This window comes from Rattus norvegicus, chromosome X (assembly GCF_021556685.1).
Source record: "Rattus norvegicus strain SHRSP/BbbUtx chromosome X, alternate assembly SHRSP_T2T, whole genome shotgun sequence".
In the NCBI taxonomy this organism is placed as follows: Eukaryota; Metazoa; Chordata; class Mammalia; order Rodentia; family Muridae; genus Rattus; species Rattus norvegicus.
Window position 1 is genome coordinate 76503973 of NC_141554.1, and position 20691 is coordinate 76524663.

Here is a 20691-nt window from a genome sequence, read left to right on the forward strand (position 1 = left end):
TACTTACAGTACAAACTTTCCTGTGAGAATTTATCTTTTCTCATAGGCAATTTCACCATCTCAAATTCTAGAACTATTAGAGGCCCTTTTCTCTACTCAGGGACTTCTTGTCAGCCATGTGTTTTCATTTCCACAATCTTCCAGGCCGCCCACCTTTAGCCTCGGTATTTTACTTCTCTTGATTTTATTGGATTTCTCCCAAACAACTTAAGCTCTAAGAAATGAGACCTCAAGCTATCCACCAAACTGGGTGATTAAACTATGTTTTTAAAAAGAACTGGCTAGGCCTGGTGGTGTAGGCTTTAATCCCACCACTCCTGAGTCAGTGGCAGATGGATCTTTTTTTTTTTTTTTTCCTTTTTTTCGGAGCTGGGGACCGAACCCAGGGCCTTGCGCTTGCTAGGCAAGTGCTCTACCACTGAGCTAAATCCCCAACCCGGCAGATGGATCTTTATGGGTTTAGGGCTGGCCTAGTGTACATGAATTTCCAGTCAGCCAGATGGCTAGTGAGACCCATTACTTAGGGAATTAAAACTGAGGTATCTGATATGATAAAAGGGCCACTGAGTTAGAAACTATCATCTGGAAACCAGGCTCAGTGGCGCACACAGAAGGATCAGGAGCTCAGAGTCATTCTGGCTACTTAGGGACTTGGAGGCTACCTAGTTTTGGTTACATGAAAAAGAAAAGGAAAACCTGAGGGTAGCGGAACGTGACTCATCAGTTAAGAGCACTAACCGCCGGTCCAGAGGATCTGAGTCATAGCCCTGCTACACACAAGATGGCGTCTGTAACTTTAGTTCTACGGGATCCAACGCCCTCTTCTTTCCTACAAGGGTACAACACCCAAACCAAATGCATAGACTTGCATACGCACAAAATAAAATTTAAGGAAAGAAAATACAGCACATGTTTTCAAAATAAAGCATTTTATTTAACAGCATACTACCCCTCCCACCCACCCACCCACCTACCCACCCACCCACCTACCCACCCACCCACCTACCCACCCACTGACTCATTGTGACATGTTAGTGGTCATTCATGCTAAGCAACACTTTTTAAAAAAGTCTTCAAAACACCCAAAGAGTCCACAGTTCACAAAGTCCAAGTGTCTTCCATTCCGCATCCATTCCCAAGTCCAGGTATGTTCCATGTATTTTGTTTGATCTAGAGCTCTTTCACAGTTGGTGGGAAGATGATGCCAGTCTTTCAATAGACTTGTTTGCAAGTTCATTTATATGACCAAAGCAGATGATGGTAGGGCGTGCTTAATCGGTAGCAATATTGATGGCAGAAACTGTGAAAGGAACGCTTTGTTATTTTTTCCTTTGCACTCTCCAGAAATGTAAGCCCATTCCTACCCATACAAAGGGGTAATACTGAGTCCAGCCAATTCCACAAATTAAAAGCTAACATTAGTAACACTTCTGATACCAGATTTTTAATGAAAATGAAAAGCAAGATATTTTGAACTACCAGACCTCTTCGAACTGGCTCCATCTATTCTGTCCCTTTTGTGTTTCCTTCTCTGTTTGAGGATTTCGTGATTGGCTCGCTGAGTAAAGTCTAGATACTTTGAAAGTATGCGTGAGCCACAGTGAATAAGAACCTTTACAGCAAATTGTGACTTCAGCTTTAAGGCAACTTGGATAAAGAGGTCACATTGATTGAACTAATATATTTCATTCCCATCAAGGCTTAGCTGATAGCCATTTAGATGAAAATACATTTTCAGAAACATTTAGCGAATTAATACCAGTTTTGTGGAACTGCATTAAAAACAAAGCAGTCCACATAGCTTTGACCCTTTCTTTCACTCGTCCTCCTGTCCCACCCTCTGTGAGTGAAAGAAAAATCGAAAGGGTCAAAGCGCAGTCTGTCCTTCCTGTAGAAGGCATTTTTGGGTTTTGTTTTTTCCAAGTTCTTTCGATTTGGCCTTTCCTCCAATTTTCAATTTTATTATGCTTAAATTTTATGCAAGCATGTTGAACTTTAATGTTATTTTCATCTACTGGCATTATTTTACCATTGCAAACCGCCTTGAATATATACACTTTCTAGTAAGGAGAACGTTTCTAAAATTACTGTGTGCTAACTGATGCTTTACGAAAGAGACCCAGTCAGGCAATTTACATGCATTAGCATGTAAACAGGTGAAAGGCTGAACACAGGCCAATGTATTTCATAACCTGCTGCAGCTCGAAAACAGGTTGTTTGCCACAGGATAATGCAAAGGAGCTAAGATTGTGGAATTTACATGGCCATCCCTCCTGACTGGTACTGGTAGTCACAGTCATAGGTAAAATAGGACTTGGGCTAGAACATTGAGCTCCTTTGCATGGAGGGCTTTTGTCACTTTAGGGTCAGACTTGCTACAAAACCCAGCTTCCTACTCATTGCAGCGGCCGGAGAAGAGATGAGGACGAGGGCTTAATTACATATTACTTGGGGATTAAGTTGTGCCACTATCCAGAAAGCAGACCCCAAAATCCAGCACCTCCCTGGGAAGCGAAATCTGTTTGCTTCCTTTATTTTCACGTCTCAGGAGCCAAGTGAAGGCTTAAGAAGAGACATGCAAATGCTTGTAGAACAGATGAGGCAATCAAAGGCAAGTGTCCTTCAGGCTAGAAAATGTTTGAGCTAATATTTTTTTCATAAAGAGCATCTCTCTGCTTTGGGAGGCATCTGTAAGTCACACTAAGTGCCTGCCCTTTGGAATAGAGGTGTTTCACTTAGCATCCAGTAGCATCTTCCGCAATGTGTGGAACTGAGTGAGGAAAGAGAACCTCTCTTATTTCCACTCTACCAAGCAGGCCCATAAGAAGAACAACTTATTTTTATTTAACTCTCCTCCTCCACATCTTGATTTTTTTTTTTCTCCCCAGTTAAAGTGAGAGCTGTAGTCTCTTGTGTTACTGCAGTCCCCTCATGAACTACTGAGGTAAAGTACACTTTGGCTTACATCCTTTAAATGTCTTTGTTCTTTTGAGTACTTAGAACTGCACTTTACTCACCCTCGGGTTAAAAGTGTGAGTATGACAGTATTTTCTTATTGCTCACATGTCTCTGAGCCAGGCAATGAGCAAATATGTTTAGAATTATTTGTCTTGATTCTCCTTTGAAATACTTCAACTGTAAGGAAAGGAGAGCCGGTAATGAATTAAAGCAGAGACCTTAAGTCCTCTTATCCTAGCTTCAAGCTAGGCCAATGAGGAAATGACCTTTGGAGCTTCCTTAATTAGCTAGGAACATCTCCATTTTATGTTAAAGGAATCTTGGCCTTTGTTGAGTTTTCAAAATCTTTACGCCAAACCAGTCAGTGAGTCTTCTAGGCCACACCTATTTAACTAATCCATCAAGCATAGCACCTTCAAGCAAACATCCATTAACATATTTATTTTAAAATATTTATTCCGGAGACTGGAGAGATGGCTCAGCGGTTAAGAGCCCTGACTGCTCTTCCAGAGGTACTGAGTGTAGTTCCCAGCAACCACATGGCGGCTCACAACCATCTGTAATAGATCTGGCGCCCTCTTCTGGTATGTCATAACACAGCAACAGTGTACTCAACATACATAAAATATTCTTTAAAAACTATTATTCACTCAGTAATCAGATACATTCTACAGGCTGGGCATGAGTGCACACATCTGTAATCTCAGCACTTGAGAAGCTGTGACAGAAGATTCACCAATTAAAACCAGCCTGGGTTGTATGAGACCATCTCCTCTATGATCAGTGATATATATACTAGGTCCACCCGACACTTTAGTTTTAGGACCTAGGTTACCATATTTAATTAGCTGTTGTGCTCTGCATGCTTGGTACCAGCCGGTACTTCTAATTTGAGAGGTTCTAGACCACACTAAATACGTAGCATCTGATGCTCTGGCCCCTTCCTTTCTGTTCCCTCATTGATATCCATGCTCTGGGATTACATGACTCTGACCCTATATTGTCACACCTTTACTGGCAAGGTGTTTGTAATTCATCTCCAGCAGCAGCATTCAACATTTAAGAAAAAGTACCTCTCATTGGTAAATTTCCATCTCCTCAGTCAAGCCCACCGGGAAGCATCCTTCTAGACAGGATAGCCCATTTAGGGCAACACTTAGCACACTGCCTTATACAAATCCATTTTTTTTTTTCTGTTTTCATTTCCTCACTGAAGTGAAATGAGGCTTTGGTCTAGATTTTATTCCTGTGAGTACTACATAATGCTACAAAGCAATCTTGGTTCACTCAACACATAGCACAGTAAAATTATTATTAGGTGCCTTTGGGTGATAAGCATTCAACCATTATGAAACTTAGAAAGTAATCAGTGTTCCCTGATAAAGCCAACGGTTAAGTCCTGACTTTATAGAACTGTAGACTTCATAAAGCGCCACACAGATCTCTGTTGTGGATTAATAATGGTAATGAATTTTTGTATTTCCAGGTGCCATGTCTGGGGATAAAAGCAAGTAGTCATTGCTCACTAGGCAAACATTGCATTATATGGCAGCTTACAAATTATAAATTAATCTTGTATACAATTTCTTTAGATACACAGGACATTAAGAATGGTCTTCGCATCCCAATGCCTAGCAAGGGCACTGTTTTATAATAAATGATTGCCATTCAGTGCGGTAGTCATCAAATGCTGAATGCCTCATATATTCAGTGTTCCACAGTCACCTATTTATTTTATTTTCACAGTATAATAAATGTGGCAGAATTTTAAAAGCCTGGAAATTGGCACCAAATAAGAAAATGAATTGTTATATGGTACCTCAGAGTTCATAAAATGCCAATATATATTACTCTTAGCTGTGGACACAATGAAATGTAAGTCCGTGTATCTCTCTAGCACCCATAAAAGAGAGTATATATTTAGTAGACAATATTTTGCCTCTAGGTTTGAGATTGATCTCATTGAGGCTGGCCTCATTTCTGGGCTCAAGTGGTCCTGCTGCTTCAGCTACTTTGAGCTCAGAGCATATGCTAGCACTCCCAGTGTGTTAACTATTTCTACTATTCTCATTGTGGGCCAAAAAAAATACAATGAAAAGTTTGTAGACCACGCCTATTTTATAGGCAGCTTTATTTCTATAGAAAGTGTGTCACGTCTTACACTTGTGAACTGCCTTAAAGTACACAGTGATAACGTGTTTCTCCATGACATGTATTACCATGCCCTCATCACTAAAGTCTTGACTGGTTAAATTAAGCGTTAAGCATTATCTCATTCCTTGTAAATGAATACTACGGGGTGCAAACAATTCATGACACTTACTCATGAATATTTCATGCACCCAAAACAATTCCTGATACACGAGGTTAGGTAGCATTCATTCATCTGCACACAGGGAGCAATTAATAACTGTACAATGCTTTATTTTACAAAGCACTTGAACACATTCTTTCATAAATTTTACTTCTGTGTAATGTCCCTCTTTGTTATTATCTCCAGTGCTGAATGAACATGGTATTTGGAAATTAGACGGTGATCCGAATAGGGTAACCAATCACCTGTATCTGTGACCTATTTTGTAGTTTAAAACTCAGTTTCCGTGTGCTTTCTCTTCTGCTACCCGGTATAATACAACTTACTGAGCCTCACCAGAGCAGTAGAAGAAACACACTGCCCTTAAGTAGATGGGGTATCCTTCATTCAAGCCTCATTAAGTTTATATGTTTTTATTCGTTATTCCTACAGCAATCTTTGTGCCTAAAGCACATAGAACTGTAGAATTCGGCTACTATATAATACACACTCATAGTCAACACTGACTTGGAAGTTGTCATGTGCTTCATGGTTTACGTATTCATACATTTTCAGGTTACCTGGTAAGATCTTGTTACCGGGAGTGACCACAGTTAAACATCACATCCCAAGTACTCAGCATAAAAATATGCATAAAGAAGGAAATTAATGTTACTCAGACATATAAATGGCATTTATTTATATGAGGGCTTAAGCAAGTACCGGCAATGGGCCAGTCAGTGGGTGACTCTTGCCTTTTGAAAAGGTGTTTTTTAAAAAGAAAAATATGCAACTGAGACCAGTGGCCCACAAAACCTCAGGTACTTACAGTCTTATGCCTGCCTTATAGGAAAACTCAAATCATGATTTCAGATGCTCGCTATGCATGATTGCCAATGTGCTGTCAGCATGTTAGTTTTTCACTGTATGTCTTTAAGTTGACTTCCCCTTACAGGGGAAGAGGAAGGCACGATAAAAATTAAGCCTGTTAAGTAGTCCCCAGATTCTCTCATCATTAAGCCTAAAGGTGAGTGTTAAACCCAGGATTTCTTTTGATGAAATACGTCAAATTACTCGGCCACTACTATGAGCAGGGGGTTCAGACCTCATTTTGTCCCCAAACCATTATTAGAAATTCCACGCCCTGCTCACCTAAGCCCAAAGAAGGAAGGTGATGTTGGCTGGTGCTTCTCAGAAGGTTGGCACATCTGCATATTGCTCGTCTAATTCTTCTCACTGGTCTGGAACAACTCTTCATATTTTCTCTAGATAGCCTGACATTGTTTTCCCCTAACAGCCTGATGTTTTCCTTGTCTTGTCAGCCTAGGGCTTCTGAGAGAGGGAGAGTGGAAGCACAGTATCTGTATGGGTATCTGTATCCTCAGGGAATAGCAAAAGTCAGACTATATCTATATATATATATATACTGACTGGATTTTGTTCTCTTGTCTCAAGTGGAGCAGATGTGAAGAGAAATGGAAGTTAAAACATCAAAAATTTAACAAATGGCTAAGATCAAGTTTAAAACAGACCCCTGCACAATACTATCAACCTAACAATATATTCCTTTATGGGGAATGACAACAATGAAAATTACATCCTCAAGGGAAGCCAGCTTAAATAGAAATATAAGAAATGGAAAGGGTGCTGGGGTTGGGGGCCTCATCTTCTTGATCTTGAGATTTCTATCCTTCCAAAGTTCTGGGCCATGGGCCTTTATCTCTTAGACATTTTGTCCACATAGGATTGGGTCCTCGGGTTTTATGCTTGGACTTAGCTCAGGTTTTCTGTCTTATGATGTAGCTCCTGGTTCTTAGACGTCCCAGGCGTCCTGTAGAAACAGTCCCTCTCCTTTGAGTTGTCAGCATTCTGTCGAGCCAGCTCAAGATGGGCCATGTATGTACTTTGGTCCTTAAGTCCCAAGTCACAAAACATCTGTCTTCCACTTTGGGCTTTTTAACATGTGTTCACTTCAGATCCACTTCAATTCTGACCGGACAGACGAAATGATGTATTTTGTCTTAGATTATTTCGCAGGGCAGACTGGTGTGAGGAACGACTCCACAGGTAACATTCTGGACCTATTGGGAAGGGGCTATGACGCCCGTCACACATGACACACATGCACACACACATATGTACATACACAAAGAAATATCCAAGAGAGGATTACTTTAGAATACGAGAGAGAGAGAGAGAGACAGACAGACAGACAGACAGACAGACAGACATAAATGCTCAAAGTGAACAGAAAGAAGGAAACAAGCAACAGAATCATGCTGAGATAAGAAATCACCAACAGCAAAGAGACACAAACACAAAGGATGAAAAAAGAGAAAGTGGCCCAATAAAGGCAGGAAGGAAATGTAAACAAGAAAGTGCTAAGGATGGAAAAACAGCAGAAAGAAAAATGTGAAATGGTGAGTCGAAGGACTGACAAACAGAACTGGCACAAAGAACAAGTGGGGTGAGCACAAGAAAAAGACACATGCATACAACATGTGACCCAAAGGCGAGTCAGGAAAGACAGGAGTGAAAGAGAGCTAAGAGAACTAGCAAACAGATAGAAAAAACAGAAAACCACAGCTCATTAAGACAAGGCAGACCCCATAGGCACCAGAGAAAATATAACAAAGCTCAAAGCTCTACAAGAAAAACATGCAAGAGAAACGTGGGGATAGGTGAGACAGTGCAGACAGAGAAGACACTTACGACACACAACGCAAAGGAGAAATACATACGTAAAACAAGGAAGTAGGTACATAAAACAAGGAAGACTTAGACACACAAAGTAAGGAAGAAATAGATGTAACAAAGAATTAGACACACGAGGAAGTAGATACATAAAACAAGGAAGACATGGACACACAAAGCAAGGAAGAAATAGAGGTGACAAAGATTAGAAGGAGGAAGTAGATACATAAAACAAGGAAGACATGGACACACAAAGCAAGGAAGAAATAGATGTAACAAAGAATTAGACACACGAGGAGGAAGTAGATACATAAAACACGAAAGACATGGACACACAAAGCAAGGAAGAAATAGATGTAACAAAGAATTGGACACACGAGGAGGAAGTAGATACATAAAACAAGGAAGACATGGACACACAAAGCAAGGAAGAAATAGAGGTGACAAAGATTAGAAGGAGGAAGTAGATACATAAAACAAGGAAGATATATATATATAGACACACAAAGCAAGGAAGAAATAGATGTAACAAAGAATTAGACACACGAGGAGGAAGTAGATACATAAAACACGAAAGACATGGACACACAAAGCAAGGAAGAAATAGAGGTGACAAAGGAGTAGAATCACAAGGAAATAGATCCACGAAGCAAGGAAGACAGGCACACAAAGCACACAGAAGGCATAGATGTAGCAAAGGATTAGACACCGAGCAAGGAAGAGATAAATAAGACAAGGAAGAAATAGATAAAACAAAAAATTGAACACACAGAGCAAGGAAGAAACAGGTACACAAAACAAGAAGGACGCAAAACACAACACACTAACGGTTGAAAGAAGGAAGCAAAGACCACCAGGAGGAGGGTAACAAGAAACATGACACACGGAAGGGCAAAAGAAAAAACGAAGTAATTGCCATTAGTACAATGCAGCAGACTATCCACACTAACTACTCCCCGGCTTATATATGTAACTTTAAGCTTAAGGCTTCCTTAACATAGGACCATAGAATAAGCGGGTAAACTCCGCCAAATGGCCTAGTCATGCAAGTCCAGGACATACACCTGTTTGCCAGGCACTAAACTGAACACTTTCCATTCATGATTACATCTGACCCTCACAAACAGACAGGTCTTAGCACAACTAAATTTGCAAGGGTCACACAACTAAGGAGTATCACGTTTAAACACAATGAACTTCTCAACATTGCTACGTGGATTAAGAACTTCTGTGATCGACAAATGCTATAGGTGGCTGCGCATGTCAGCTTTGCTTTTCCCCCTTCTATTTAAGAAAATGGGCTTGGTTTTTACATTCTTTGCAAGTCTACTGGGTGCTTCGTGCTTAGCTTCTCACAGATGGAGATAAGAAATAAACTGTTTAAGGCTTTCCAATATTTAAGCCTGTAAAAATGGCAGGGTACCAAGCCAAAAACAAGAAAGAAAAATCCTCGACAACTAGAGGCTAAAATCCTCTTGTGATAGAACTGGTAAGCAGATAATAGTTTGAGTTGTTGCTGTGAGGCCAGCTGATAACGTGGAAGCCTGTTCATCTTCCGTGGGGTACAGGGCCCTGCCTCGCATTATCTCATTAGATACTCTCCACCCAGCACCACCTTCCAGTAAATGCAAATCCTCAGGACTGCAATGCTGCTAACTTACCTCAGTCTGTTGCCCTTAAGATGCTAAGTCAGACATGTTGATCCTCTGGTCGTATGTAAAGCTGGCGTTCTTCCATGTGTTTACATTTCTTGATCGTGCTGAAGGTTCAGTTTTCTGTGCTGCTTTGGGGAAGGGTGATATTTGGTAGATGGCACTACAAAAAAATAAATAAATAAAAGCTGTGTAAGTGTCAGGAAAGAAGTACTGGGACATCCTGGCTCTTTAACTTCTGCCTAATGATAGATACTTCCGTATGGATTCCTGCCAGGTTTCATTTGTAGTTAGAGGCATTCATCATCAGTAATGTTAGTCTAAAAAAGATAAGCTACTCAGGCTGGAGGGATGGCTCAGTGGCTAAGAGCACTGTCTGCTCTTCCAGAAATCCTGAGTTCTATTCCCAGCAACCACAAGGTGGCTCACAACCATCTGTAATGGGATCTGGCGCCCTCTTCTGGTATGTCTTAAAACAGCTACAGTGTACTCAAATAAATAGGTAGGTAGATAAGCTACTCACTTGTGTATTACAGGTAGGGTAGCAGAGTGCATCTTGAAGTGTGTAAACAGCTGGCCACATTCTCCTAGCTTCCAGGGAGAACCAAATAGAGCAGAATGGCTTCCTCCTGAGGTCGGTGCCACTATTGTGGCAGCTTTTGTCCTAGGAAAAACATTTGCACAGTTTAGTTTCATGTCCATAATACATTGTGCAGGTCTACCTACTCACCCACTTTCACTGCCTTACAGTAAGATACTTCTATCACAGCGGACATGGGAAAATGATAAATTATAATACTCAAGTAAAAGGCTGACTATAATCGAAAACAAGATCAAGATCAAAATTAGTATTAGTACACTGTTCCAGAAAACTTACCTATTTTGATGTAGGGTGGCTAGCTGTCTTTGAGCCTTTGTCTTCCTTGCTGGGTTCTGGAAAGTGTCTCACTGAAATCGGGGCTAGGCCTGTTGCCCAGTGGCGGTGAGCTATTCCCCTGGAGGATCCTCATGCCCCATCTCCACCTAGGGATCGTCAAAGGGAATAGGTCGCCAGCACTGCAAAGCACCAAGCCCAGACTCTGGGGGAAATCTGGAAAAGAGGTGACAGAAAAACCAACTGTTGAAGTCAAGAACACTGGGAAAGTTGTCTCATTATGTAGTAACCAGCAGTTGTGTTAAATAGACTTTAGGGGCGGGCTTGGAGAGAGGACCCTTACGGATTTATAGCTCTTAATGTTAACTTAGAGACAGACATGAGAATTGCCCCATCTGAGTGCTTTCTGGCTTTTATTCTGTTACCTACTAATGAGTGATCCTTTGTACATTCACATACACTGGGGATCAAGGGGTTAAGCAAGTTGAGAATCATTTCCTTCTTTTAATTTATGCTTTCAGTAATACCATGCCAGAACACTGGCAAAGTGGATAGAATTGTGTTTGGCTCAATGCTTATGCTGTGTCTGTTCCTAGTAAGTGGTGTAGCATTGGACCTCGGAGTTCGAGGATATTCAGAGACCAGAATTATGACAGGCCTACAGAATGTGACAATAGCCAGATCTAGTCTACCAAGTACAAAAGGGTAGGGTGCCAGAAACTAGCCTTCATTCCTCTGATTATCTTTTAGGCATTTTAAAGCAGAAATGTTACATACTCGAGTTGGTCATAGAACGGTGAGAATGATTCCAAGGCCTAATCAGAAGGCAAGTGTCTCATTGGCTATGCCAGGAGCCCAGGAGATGGGGGGAGTGCTTTATTGATTCGCCTATCTCATTCTCTGATGAATGAGATCAAATAGACAGAAACTCCCCAAAAGGGAATTCTTCAAAGTACCTTTTTTCCCCTCTGTGTGGCCTGTAAGCTTTTTCTTCAGATTAGCTAGGGCTTGAAGGGAAGAGCTGCTGGAATGGAATGTAGCCTGTATCAGCCGCTGGCAGTCTGTCTGTCTGAGTGTCACATCAGGATTGTTCCTGTGAAGAAAGGCAAGGCTCTCATTAGACTACAAAAATTGTTGAGAAATCCAATGGGGGTATAAACTAGGAAGTATAACCTGACACAGACCCGTAAGGGCAGAGACTCTCAGTCAACCAGCACTCTCCAGCACTCTTCACTCCTCTAAATCCAGGCAATCCTTCTTGAGGCAGGGGCACAAAACCAACTCCAGATTCACCCCTGGAAAACAAATGCTCGTTATAACAAATGAAGCAAATAATTTGATTACTAACAATGCAATATTCATATGCACAGACCAGTGTTCCTTGAATTGGTGGAAAGAGCTAACCGGTGCTAAGAACTCAGGGTGTGGACATGTTCTCATGGATCCCGAGGTTCTTGAGAGATGGGAAAAGTCTTTGAAATTGAAAGCATGTCTACGTGTCAAAGGCCTTTCATTTCTTTTCCTTTTTTTTTTTTAAAGTACTCTATCTGCATGTGCGCCTGTGTGCCAGAAGAGGGCACCAGATCTCTTTATAGATGGTCATGAGCCACCACATGGTTGCTGGGAATTGAACTCAAGACTTTTGGAAGAGCAGTCAGTGCTCTTAACAGCAGAGCCATCTCTCCAGACCTCTTCTTTTAAAATGAGGCAACGAAATTTTCTGATGACTATACAAATATAGCCACCTTCCCCTGGGACGAGCCAGAGGACTAAGTAAGGGACAGGCAGAACAGGATCACTGCACGGGATGGCAGGACACAGGTTAGGCGGTACACAAGCAGAGATCTGGTCTGGTTCTGTCACGGGGTTTTGCACAGTCGGCTGGCAAAATCCACTACTTGCACTTCCCACCATGTAATGGAGGTGTGATTCATAAGCATTTTCCAATCCACTTGTTCCACAGAATTCTTTGTTTACAAAGTCCTAAGTCTGGATCAAGCTGTTGGATAGCTTGGGAGAAAGCTCATTCTTAATGTAGTCCAGGCAGCCTGAGGATGGCAGTGGCCAGCTGGTGGCTTTCCATTCCATGATTAGTGACAGTGAGGGCTGGGTCAGGACACAATTTGGGGGGAACTCTTTGTATTCCATCAATCATGGGAATCAAAGGTGGCCTCCAGATCCTTAGTTTTGTGAGATGGCACCTCCTAATGGTTATCTCAATCACGGACTAGCTCATGTTCCAGATGTCCTACTAGATGTCCTAGCCGATACCTTATGGTGCCATTGAGGTCATTAGGACTAGGAATTGGCCCCGATCAATGAGCTGGCTGCTCGCACAACCTGATCATTTGAATAGGAAACTGTCAGTGATGGTGGGTTTACTGTGAATACCAACAGTACCAGCTTCCTCCAGGTCACTGTCTGGAGTCTGAGTCCTAACCTCTATTTCGGTCCATAGGAGGCAAGCTGAAAGCTCTGGGTGCCTAGGCAAGCCTGGTGGGGGATGGGTTCAGTCTGCGGTCCTGGAGTAACTAGGGGTACTAAGGAGAGACGGGAGCTCTAGCGAACTGTCTTGAGTTAGTGTTCCCAACACATTCTTTAAAAGGATCTCAGCAAGCTTTATTCTTTGCAAGTGTTTCCTTCTGTAGCATTTACTTGTACAACAATGGTCTTGTTTCCTAACAGTCAATAGCTCTACTACCTCCTAGTCAGCCAGACAATGCCATGCTTTTGCAGTGTGGAAACACGCTGCGAAGGAATTTACTGAGGAATTAAAATGGTTAAAGTACTAGAGGGTCATTTGCATGCACAGTGACAATGGGAAACAAATGCAAAACTGTTAAGTGTTATGGACAAAGATGTTTTTTCAGCTAGGCCTTTTTCTACACTGAAGTCAAGTGTTTGTTGTTTTAACTTAAAGTACCTGTTAAAAAGTGCTGGCAGGGGCCCAGTGTGGTGTGGGTCTTTAATCCCCGAACTCTAAGCGGAGGGCAGAGGCAGGCGGATCTCTCGAGTTTGAGGCCAGTCTGATCGATAGAGTTCCAGGACAGCCAGGGCTACACAGAGAGACCTTATCGCAAAACAAAACAGAAAACAAACCAAAAATTAGCTTTAATTATTTTTCATTTTTAATGAAAAAGAAGAATTAAGCAAGAAGGTACATAAAGTAGGCCATAGTAAGACTCATTCATAAAACTTTGATTTCTTCATTGTCCTTGTGATAAAAGAATTGTAATCTAAAAAGTTCTCCTGGGCTGTTAGTTCATCTATCTGTTCTGTGCAGGAATACAGTGAAAATTATTGAAAAAACCAAATTATCAAATTTATATTTCCAATTCTTAAACTTAATTCACGAGCTCAAGCTTCCGAACTAAAGACATAATCCCTTGGCATATAGCCAGAGCAATGACGGGGCCGTTTACTTTTAATTTTCTTTCCATGCCTTCAAGAAATAAAAACAGAAGGCATTCAAATCAACCAACCAGACTCCCCACATGGTACTACTCGTTGTCTGGATGAAGAGGGCAAAGTAGGCACTTGCCCTCTTTAAGAAAGTCAGGAAATTTCAACCCCAGTAGACTTCCTAAAATACTTACTTTACAATTCCCACAGACAGGTACTTCACCATGATTCCCTAAAACGATCATATGTTTATATTCCGTTAAGTCTTTATAATATAATCAAGGAAATTTTGTAAAATATCACTGCTTCCCATTTTAGCATACCCTGGCATAATAAGTCTGGGTACACAGTATTAATTCTAAAGTTTCCGTGGCATTCATGTGTTGTGTCTACGTTAAGGAGAGCTCGAGACTTGGCAGTAGTCACTTTGACTTTTCAGTGGGTGGCACAGAAAGAAACGCCAGTGGGAAAAAGATCGCTTAGTAGCTACAAGGCAGTGCGTACTTACTGTACTCTAAACAGCCAGAGTCTGATGGAACTGAAGAGCAGTGGTTCAACCTGGATCCTGAACTGGATGAGTTGCTTGATATCCTTCTCAGAAAAATAGTATCTTTTTTTTTTTCAGTAATGCTGAAGAACTGCTGTTGTGATGACTATTTTCATCGGCAATGTCATATTAGACGCTCAGCTGTGGGATGGCAAGATGGCTCGGAGGGTGAAGGCACTTGCTGCCCAGCCTGATGATCTGAGATTGAACTCCAGGACCCACAAGATAAGGTAGACGAACCAGCTCCCATTGTTGTCTGATCACCATGTGAATGAATGACTAGTCGCAGGAACATGCATGCGCACACATACACACACTCATACACAGTAGCTCTTAAAAAAGACCTTAAGAACTCGGCGGACGCAAAACCCTTCACGCTAGAGAAAGCTATTTTCTTATTCGGCACATCTCTCCTTGAAGTGTACACTTAAAGGAATGATTAGATCCTGGCATACATATTTTAAAATGTAAAGTGGGGAAACAGCTCTCTAACTTCCCACTTTATGGTGGTTTATTTCAAGCCACTTCAAATTACTGCCAGAATTTAATGGTGGATAGAATAAATTAAATGTGGCTTATAATTTTCGAAGGCGACTTGACATGTTCTCGAATTTAATTCTTCCACAGCCACCTTTTAAAAACAAGTAGGGGCTGGTGAACAATGTCAGACAAAATATAAAGATTAGGTCGTCTTCCTAAAAATTAATCATACTAAAGGCCACACAAAGATTGATTTTTGACTTTTTAAGCTTGCAGAACAGACCAAGCAAAGACGCTTGTCTTAAACATTCTGCAGTATTGCAGTGCTCTATCTATGCACAGACTCACCGCCCTCAGCACACTGACCACTTAGTCATCAGCTATAATACAAACGGCTATTTTTACTTGAGAAAAGCTAATGATCACACACAATCAATCCACCTTGCAACTCAAATGCCTTTCTTAAAATGTAAAGCTATCAATAACTTTTCTGGCAGTTGGTACTGTACAATAGCAAGCAGCAATATACAAAAGCCGAGTTTAAAGTTTCTTAAGCTCCTGGAGGAAGAATGGAGAGAAAAGTGCTAAACTTCTTTCTGTGGGAGACAATTTTTCTGTTGATACTATATAAGGAAAGCCCCAAATAAAAGGTGGCGATCCAACTCCCAGAGCACCTTGCCTCAAATATTTTGCACAATAAAGCATTAATAATGGTAGGCAAGACTGGTTCCTGGCCCTAGAATGTGCCAGCGATTGGAATTGGAGTAATTTTAGAAATGCAAGTTAAAGAAGGCTCATCCACCTAGTTTTGGCCTGCTTTTGCTATTCGGTGTATAAATAAATACGTGCAAGTTTATTAATAGAAAATAGGGTGTTTTGGGCAATTAACATCACCCAGAATAATGCAAGAACTGGAAGTGTCTCTGTTCAATGGGACCAAGGAGAATGCAACTGAAGCATTGCAGCCATATGAAGGGAGTAAACTGATGGCTTCTGGGGGTGTTGACTTTAAGTCAAGAGAAGGGCTTTACTCAGTCAATACGGTGTAAACAAAGAGGCCAAAGGGATGATGGAGTGATGGGCTCGGGAAAGGGCACAAACTCTTCCTTAATGATGGGTTTCTGAGAATTAGTAGTCCAGAAGAGTGGTTCATGGACAAGCTAGGGGCCGGGCAAAAGGAAGACAATATAAAGTGTGAGGTTGTGACTATTTACAATTTTATTTAGTAAAGCAGTGCAAAAAAAAAGGGTCCAAATATGGGTCACTGTCGGGTGTACGTACTGTTGTGTTGTATTTTACTTTATTATATCAATGGGAAAGTAGAGAAGGGGGTTTGCTCAACAAGTCAGAGTAGAAAATACCACCAAGAACTGCCATTGTGCCTATTATAGTCCCGAAATAAGTTTAAGGAAGAAAAAGCAAGCCATTCATCAGTCACTGTGCTCATGGACAGACAGTCTCGGGTGTCTTAGGTGGCTCAGCAAGGTCTGAATAATAAAGGGGGCTTGTGAGGACATCTGATTCTAGGCACGCAGTCATAAATTATTCACACTAACAATCATGGAGCTTGGTTAGTAGCCTTGATGGTATGGAAGGACAGCACAGAGGTCCTTGACACTTTTGCTCAGTAATCATCCAAATGCTGAGGTTATAGTTACACTCAGCAGCCCCAGTCAACAGGTAGGCATTTCAGATCCTTTTCTGCCATACAGGTCCATGATGTGAAAGGGGACATATTGACATTGTCAAGAGAAGTGCTCAGAAGTAACCAGCGTGCCTCTGGGGTCAAAGGAGTGCAAGGATGTAGCATCCTACTCCAAACGTAGTGCTGGACAATGGCATTAACGCACTTTGAAGTCCAAGTAAAGAGCACTTCGTGGAGCCCCCTTTCTGCTTTAAAGCGGGGAAGAGGGTACAGTAGTTCTCACAGAAGTGCTTAGACATCGTTCGTGTGAACGTTCCAAATGACAAGTCTTGAGCAGAGACACCACCTGCTGAAGGTGGTGGTGTGAGCGGGATCCTTGTCCAGTGCACAGAGCAGGAGGCAGTGCATATGCAGACATAACCTATGATGACAGTCCGCAGCCTTGCTTGATCAGTAGACCCTGATATACTGCAAATGAAAGGTGAAGGGCTCACCCTTGTCTACTGGCAAAGACAAAGGAAAATTCGCTGTATATTAATGGTCCACTAGCGGGAACCTTGGGGGGATAAAAAGTATAGTATCCCTTGCAGTAGTGCAAAAGAGATACAGTGGTCCTGAAAGTTAATAAGGTTGTGGACAACTGTGATTTTACACATTAAGTGCCCAAGTATTTTTATTAAAATGAATTGATCATGTCCCTGTCATGTATATTAATGTTCAAGGGACATCGTGTAATCAATTAAAACCACACCCTTTATGCAGATATTAAGTCCTTAAAGTAATAGACAGTCCTGGAAATTAAAGAATGGAAAGGAAGGGGATATCCTTACCCAGTGTCCAGGAAGATGAAGAAGCCATAAGATTAGTAACCCTTGCTGTACCGCAAAAGGGTTTGAGAGTAGGATCATATCCAAACTGAATGAGCCGGGTGCAGTTAACGCACACTAATATGCAAGGCTCATGCTTGTGGCCATGACAGTTTTGCACTTTTGCTGTTCAAACATAAGGGTCTTTGACAATGCGCATTCCCTGCTGAAAGGGAAAGGCACAAGACATAAAGGCAGAGAGTGATTTCCTTCTGTAGTAAACAGAAAAGGACCACTACAATCAGTCATTATTAGCAAGCCACAAAAGGGGACCTTATAGGTCAACACCACTTCTGTACTTCAACGTGAGTGCCAAACTGATCCTACTAAAATTGCCAGTATGTACACAAGCAGTTTGAGAAAGGGGTTTCAAGTGAACAGCACACAGTTCCATAAAGCCAAGAGGATATGAATGATCAGAGACAGAAGTCTTACCTTGAAGGACCATTGACAGTATTGCAATCGTTTCAATCTGTGGTCTCATGAAAGAGGCTTTATATTAGCGAGCCCTTTCACTTTGATAAGTCCAGGAGTCCTGATCTAAAAGGCTCAGCTGTGGACATGAGAATATGTACAAGACAGTGAACACAAGCACATTTACTATGTTAAGGATCTTAAGGACTGAGCCCCTCCTGCCATAATACAAGTAAGGTAAGGTCTTTACCAGACTCAGATTACTACAGCGAAATGAAGTATGCACGTCAAAGACTCCATGGCATAGTGGTAGAAATCGGTTATGCCAACACTTATGAAGCACAGGCTAGATCCTGAGCTCAAGGCCAGCCTGGGATCTATATATATATTAAGTTCTGGGCTAGCCTGAGAATTAAAAACAGAACAGATTGATCTGGGTTCAAAGGTCTTGAATACAAATGAAATGACTTAGTTTGGTTTCCTTTATCCAGTGCTTGGGAAGAGGGACAAATGCAGCTCTGCGCACAGAAACAGGCACATATGTTTACATTACAGGTGGCAATGCCCGAAATTCCCGTAACTGGGACTGAGAAGCAGGAGGATTGAGTACCTGCCCAGCCCAGGATACGTAAGAGACTATTCTCTCAAACCACCACATGGTGGAGCTGTAGCTCTATGACAAAGTGCTTTACTAGCATGCCCAAGACTCTAGGTTTGATCCCCAGTACAGCAAAAAAGACCAGAACAGAGAAGTGGTCTTATTGATTGGCACCCTTTATTGTCACCCATTAGGGTATGAGGGTATGGGATCTTGGTTAGTAACAGAAGGAACTTGAGCAACGGCAGTTTTGCACAATTGTATAAGAGGCTTCAGGTAATCAGCAACACTCTTGACATAAAGCAGAGGTAGTATTAGGACCTTGAAAAAAGATTCAGGATCATCCATAAATATATCCATCTGTCCCAGGGCAGAAGTTTTTAACCGAAATAAGGAGAGCCTATGGGACTAGTATACAATATCATGAACAAATGAATGTATTCCATCAGTTAAAAAGATGTGACTGGGGACAGCACCCGTGCCAGCATTCAAACAGTAAGTATATAGTACGCCCTTTAATGGCCAATGCCTTGGGAATTGGGACTGAGCACCTTTACTGTCCGATATCAGACCTGTGTTTGCCCCTTTGTTAAATGCACGTGGGGCTGGACTAGCTAGGGTCTAATCCAATGGATAAATTATGGGCACAGAATCATGCACTGCATAGAGTGCTCAAGACGTGAGAAAAGACAACTGAGCACTGCTCAGAGACTTGGGACTGGGACTATTGCAGCAATGACAGAATGGTTTTTCCTTAAGGAAAGGAGGCTTGAGAGATGATAACCTCCATGGCAAGTCTCTGATATAAAACTCTTGTTCACTTGGTGTATCTTGATTAACATGAGGGACAAGAGTTCTTTGTTACACTGAGTCCATGGGCAAGTAAAGTAGCACTGTGTGCAAAGTGAACTCGTGACTTAGGAAGTCAGTGTGGGGGGTATATAGGACCTCAGTCTTGTAGGCTGAGTAGTGGACATTGCACTTTAGCACTAGGACTGTGCAAAGTGAATTTGTGATCTAGGAAATCAGTATGGAGGGGGTATTAGGATCTCAGTCTTGTAGGCTGAGTAGTGGACATTGCATTTTAGCACCAGGACTGTGCAAAGTGAACTTGTGATCTAGGAAGTCAGCATGGGTTGGGGTGTGTGTGTATAAGATCTCAGTTTTATAGGCTGAGTAGTGGACATTGCACTTTAGCACCAGGACTGTGCAAAGTGAATTTGTGATCTAGGAAGTCAGCATGGGGTATATAGGATCTCAGTCTTATAGGCTGAGTAATGGGCATTGCATTTTAGCATTAGGACTGTGCAAAGTAAATTTGTGATCCAGGAAGTAGTATGGAGGGGGTATATAAGATCTCAGTCTTGTAGGCTGAGTAGTGGGCACTGCATTTTAGCACCAGGACTGGGTGCAAAGTGAACTTGTGATCTAGGAAGTCAGCATGGGGTATATAGGACCTCAGTCTTGTAGGCTGAGTAATGGGCATTGCATTTTAGCACCAGGACTGTGTGCAAAGTGAACTTGTGATCTAGGAGTCAGCATGGGTGGGGGGGGGGTGTATAGGACCTCAATCTTGTAGGCTGAGTAGTGGGCATTGCATTTTAGCACTAGGACTGTGTGCAAAGTGAACTTGTGACTTAGGAAGTCAGCATGGAGCGGGGGATATAGGATCTCAGTCTTGTAGGCTGAGTAGTGGGCACTGCATTCAGCACTAGGACTGTGCAAAGTAAATTTGTGATCCAGGAAGTCAGTATGGAGGGGATATAAGATCTCAGTCTTGTAGGCTGAGTAGTGGACATTGCACTTTAGCACCAGGACTGTGCAAAGTGAATTTGTGATCTAGGAAGTCAGCATGGGGGGTATATAGGATCTCAGTCTTATAGGCTGAGTAATGGGCATTGCATTTTAGCATTAGGACTGTGCAAAGTAAATTTGTGATCCAGGAAGTCAGTATGGAGGGGATATAAGATCTCAGTCTTGTAGGCTGAGTAGTGGGCACTGCACTTTAGCACCAGGACTGTGCAAAGTGAATGTGATCTAGGAAGTCAGTATGGAGGGGGTATATAAGATCTCAGTCTTATAGGCTGAGTAGTGGGCATTGCATTTTAGCACTAGGACTGTGTGCAAAGTGAACTTGTGACTTAGGAAGTCAGCATGGAGCGGGGGATATAGGATCTCAGTCTTGTAGGCTGAGTAGTGGGCACTGCATTCAGCACTAGGACTGTGCAAAGTGAATTTGTGATCCAGGAAGTCAGTATGGAGGGGATA

The 20691-nt window shown here is 41.9% G+C and overlaps 2 long non-coding RNA genes across 4 annotated transcripts in view; one reads left to right on the forward strand and one right to left on the reverse strand.

The window, feature by feature from the left end:
* LOC134484082 (uncharacterized) overlaps window positions 1-20691 on the forward strand; it is a 32748-nt gene that overhangs the window by 7405 nt on the left and 4652 nt on the right. For 2 of the 3 annotated variants that reach the window (NR_197290.1, NR_197292.1), the window contains exon 2: window positions 14499-14650. The exons of the other annotated variant lie outside the window; for it this stretch is intronic. This is a non-coding gene — a long non-coding RNA (uncharacterized LOC134484082). The remainder of the gene's footprint in view (window positions 1-14498; window positions 14651-20691) is intronic. 3 annotated transcript variants of the gene reach the window in all.
* On the reverse strand, window positions 1429-18942 carry Xist (X inactive specific transcript). Its single transcript, NR_132635.2, has 7 exons — window positions 14382-18942; window positions 11656-11766; window positions 11428-11564; window positions 10475-10687; window positions 10121-10261; window positions 9607-9760; window positions 1429-8768 (listed from the first exon to the last, which is right to left on the reverse strand). It is a non-coding gene; the product is annotated as a X inactive specific transcript (long non-coding RNA).